The 5,035-nt window shown below is 36.6% G+C and overlaps 1 pseudogene; it reads left to right on the top strand.

Moving 5' to 3' along the window:
- The first annotated feature begins 278 nt into the window (after positions 1-278).
- Positions 279-3,852, top strand: LOC107016355 (annotated as a pseudogene).
- Positions 3,853-5,035: the final 1,183 nt, after the last annotated feature.

Raw genomic sequence — 5,035 nt, 5'->3', positions numbered from 1 at the left:
ACGCTTATAGTTGACAAGCATGATGACGATGAGGTCCTAGCTTATTGTCACGGTCCCCACTCAATTCTCACACTAACGATTGGCTTTTGGATTTTCACTTATATTACTTTTTCGAGATAGTTTAAATATTGAGTTAGACTAAAGTGTCATATCACCCATTGTCATTTTTCCATTCTAAAAGTCTCTGATTGAGAATGATATGTGGTTTGTGATATTCAACAAATTAAAAATCATATTTTGCTGCTTGTGATAGTAGACTTTGACAACATATTGTGTTTTGGTACATTTAGTGTGGTAATAAGAAAAGTCTTAGAAAACCAAAAAGATGAGCAACAGCAGCAGAAGAAGAAATTTGCAATATTTTGTTCATATGATTCTTGTTATTCTTCGTTTTGTCGATACAGTATTATGCAGTGAAGTGGATAACATTACTAGCATTCAATCTCTGAGAGATCCTGGAATTTTATCGTCTCCAGGAGGCGTATTCAAGTTAGGATTTTTCAGTCCTCAAAACAGTAGTAATAGGTATGTTGGTATTTGGTACAATTTTTCTGTAACAACTGTCATTTGGGTGGCTAATCGGGACAAACCTTTAAGAGATTCTTCTGGAGTTGTGAAGATATCTCGTGATGGAAATATCGTTATAACGAATGGAGAGGAGGAGATTCTTTGGTCATCAAATGTTTCAACTTCTCAGGTGATCATCCCAATTGGACTTCTCCAAGATTCTGGCAACTTTGTTCTCGTTGATCATCGGGACATGAGCACAATATGGCAGAGTTTCGAACATCCTTCTGATTCGACTATTCCTAGAATGAGAATAAGTGAAAACACAAGGACAGGGGAGATGGTAGAAGCAACATCTTGGAGAAGTCCTTCGGATCCTAATATCGGAAACTTTTCTTTAAGAATGAACTCTGGAGTCATTCCTCAGGTGTATATATGGAAAGGAAGGCGTCCCTATTGGCGTACTGGTCAATGGAATGGACAGATATTTATAGGAGTGCAGAATATGTATTCTGTGGTGTCTGATGGATTTAATGTAGTGGATGATCGCAAAGGTACTGTATATTTTACTGGACCTACTCGTGATAATTTTTTAAGGATATTAGTCTTGGATTGGAGAGGGAACTTGGTTCAATCATTTTGGGATGTGAATGAGACAAAATGGAAGATAATATGGTCAGCTCCCAATAACGATTGTGAAGTTCATGGAACGTGTGGTCCATTTGGGAGCTGCAATCACTTGGAGTCACCGGTCTGTTCTTGTCTGAAAGGTTTTGAGCCAAAGCATACGGAAGAATGGAAAAGGGGGAATTGGACTAGTGGTTGTGTTAGGAGGAGTGCTTTGCAATGTGAAGTTAAGAATAACACCACGGATTCAAGTAAAGAGGACGGATTTCTAAAGATGGAGTTAATGAAATTGCCTGATTTTGCTGAAAGGTCATCTACTACAGAAGACGTATGTAGAAGTCAATGCTTGGGGAATTGTTCGTGCATAGGGTATGCATTTGATTCAAGTATCGGCTGTATGTCGTGGAGTATAATGATTGACATTCAGCAGTTCCAAAGCTCGGGGAAAGATCTCTATATTCATGTGGCACATTCAGAGCTTGGTATGCGTTCTGGTGCTGAAAAAAAGACTTATTGTCAGTCATTAAAGATAGGCATAATACAAAGACGTCCCAATTTACTTGGCCTCAACTCGCATCTATGCCCTCCGACTTATGTGCTTATTTTTGAACACTCGAAGATGGAGGGCATGGATGTCAGTGAAGGCCAAGTTAAATGACACGTTTATGTATTATGATTTTGAGATTATATGTTCGACTTAATTGAATTCCATGTATTCTGTAAAGAACTGATATTTGTTCATCCTTAGTGTTTTCTGCAGATCATCGTAAAGAGTACATAAAGAAAATCGTGATTCCAGTAATCGTTGGTTCTCTTACACTCTGTGTTTGTCTGTTCCTTTGCTATACAATGATGGTCAGACGTAGAGGTAAACATGCTATTAAGTTTTTGTATTATACATTTATAAGCACTTTGTTAGCTGTAGTAACTTGTATCCCTGCTGATATTAGGAGTGAAAAGAGAGGAGGTTTTACTTGGTAACAGAAGTCCAGTTAGTATGGAAGAATTACCAGTCTTCAGCCTCGATACGCTTGTAAATGCAACATCCCAATTCAATGAGGATAATAAGCTTGGTCAGGGAGGTTTCGGTCCAGTTTACAAGGGACGATTCTCATCTCTCTCGATCACTTTCCATATTTCAAGTTACTGATATTGCTGATTCCTTGTGGGGAAAATTGGAAGATGGGAAAGAAATAGCTGTCAAGAGGCTCTCAAAAGCCTCGAAACAAGGACTAGAGGAGTTCATGAATGAAGTGTTGGTGATCTCGAAGCTTGTTAGACTCTGTGGATGTTGTGTCGATGAAGAGGAGAAGATGCTGATTTACGAATATATGCCAAAGAAAAGCTTAGATGTGTTTCTCTTTGGTTAGTCCTTGCTACTTCTCATCTGTATTACTCCACGTGTATGTTGCTCAGACTCTTCAATAACATTGATGGTGCTTGCTAGATCCCCCAAAAGTACTGCATTTTTGGAGGATCCGACATGAGTACATCAGCATTAATCTTAGCAACATTACCCCACATTTCTTCTGATCCTCTAGTTTGAATTCTCCATTCACATTTGACAAACATCTAGATGAAGGACATCGAGACATATTGGATTGGACAAAACGTTCCATTATAATCGAAGGAGTTGGTCGAGGACTCCTTTATCTTCACAGAGATTCAAGATTGAAGATAATCCATAGAGATCTAAAGCCAAGTAACATCTTGCTCGATAATAACTTCAATCCAAAGATTTCAGATTTTGGCATGGCTAGGATTTTCGGATCTGATCAAGATCAAGCAGACACAATGAGAGTAGTTGGTACTTAGTAAGTGATCATTGATCTACATAACACCATAACTTTGCACAATTTCATACATATTTATTAACTAAACTACTCGAACGTACTGACATTTTTACAGTGGATACATGGCACCCGAATATGCAATGGAAGGAAGATTCTTAGAGAAATCCGATGTTTTCAGCTTTGGAGTTCTCGTCTTAGAGATCATAAGTGGTCGAAAAAGTACAAGTTCTTGGACTGAGACATCCTCTTTGAGCCTTATGGGATATGTAAGACTCCTCTTATAGTTGCTATAGCGAAATGTTTGTTATAAATAACGTATAATATAATATAACATAGCATGAAAAATCAGTTCCAAAAAAGAACTTGGCTGTTATATAATGAAATGTTATTACAGAGGACGACGGTTAAAAAGGGGTCTGACTGACTATATGTATTTTATATTGAGTTTGATGATCAACTTCTCATTGTTTTCAGGCATGGAAGTTATGGAAAGAACAAGATTTATCAACTTTCATCGATCCGTTTATATTGAACACGAGCTCGGAAATGCAGATCAGAAAATGCATAAAGATCGGTTTATTGTGTGTTCAAGAATTTGCTGAAGACAGGCCAAATATTTCATCTGTTCTTGTTATGCTTACTAGTGAAACAACAAGTCTTAGCACCATCACAACCTGCTTTTACTGAAAGAAGACACTTCAGAATGTGCAATGAAAATAGAGAAACTAAGTTTACTTTGAACAAAATGAGTATCACAAACCTTACTGGTAGATAACATGAGCATATGAGGTGTTCTTTTTGCACTTGTTTTCTGGGTAAATTTTTAATAGATTATTACATGACTATGTTAATGTGACCTTCACATACATATGTACTGACTGATACTTCAACTACTGATATGGATGGTTATTGTTTGGTGCCTCTACTTTTTAACTTTCTCATGTATTTTGCTTTAGAAAATGCTGACGGACCTGATTTCCCACCATTCAGTATATTACGTTCAGTTGGCTCGAGTTAACTTTCTTTGACATATTTCCTGATGTTTGCTCAGTCAACATCCTCTAATTTATAAATAATAATCAACAAGCATGTCAGAGATCAAAATAGCTGTGTGCTCAATCTGTTGCCATTGTTTTGTTTTAATTTCCAAATGTNGTACTTATTAACTTTCTCATGTATTTTGCTTCAGAAAATGCTGCCGGAAACGGATAAACTAGTTAGTCAATTAGGTAGGAGTTCTTTCCAACTTAAAAATTGGGTATATTAATAAGGTTAAAAGATATTTTCTCAGTAGTTCCTAACTTTTAACTTTTAGTCCAACAATTTCTTTAGTCGTCCGACAACTTCTTTAGTTGTCCAGATAACTTTGAAAAATGTTATTGATTTAGTTTTTTTTATTTATATTATAAAAATAAAAAAAAATAGAGAGGAAGTACTATTTTTTTAATTGGAAAACTATAAGTCACTTTTAGCTCATTTTTCTCCAATGGCATATTGTTAGTATTATCTTTTTGTTACAAACTAATTACAGAATTAGTCCTGTCTTGAAGAAAGTTCTTCTGCTAACTGTTGGCATGTGTCAACTTCTGGTATTTAGTGATTCCTCAAGCCTAAGTTTTTTCCATGAAGAAAAATCGGTAATCCTTGCACCACCCTCTCCGGACCCCACTTGTGGGATTACACTTGTTACGTGGTTGTTAGTTGAGGTAATCCTTGATTCTTCGGCAGGAATGCCCTTATTAGCTCTATTATATCTTAATCACGAACTTCGTTTCCAAGCGATTGTGTAACTTTGGTTATATTTTAGCAAGGAAATCCTCCACTACTTTTCCAGTGTGGATGTTCCTCCATCAGATCCATGTCAAGGATATCTGGCTTGAATCCGGCCCCATTTCCAGTTATCTGATGAGGACCTGATTTCCCACCATTCAGTATATTACGTTCAGTTGGCTCGAGTTAACTATTTTTGACATATGATTGTTCTCAGTTTCTTGACATGGGATTATCTTGGACGTTTAACGATTCTGTCTCGAGGAATCAAGAGTACTACATTAGAGTATATATTTAACTTGACATTAGGATTTTTGGTTATAAAATATTGTCCAACA

This window comes from Solanum pennellii, chromosome 4 (genome assembly GCF_001406875.1).
Source record: "Solanum pennellii chromosome 4, SPENNV200".
Taxonomy (NCBI): Eukaryota; Viridiplantae; Streptophyta; class Magnoliopsida; order Solanales; family Solanaceae; genus Solanum; species Solanum pennellii.
Note: the sequence above shows the minus strand (reverse complement) of the source record. Positions and strands in the feature narration are given on the sequence as shown.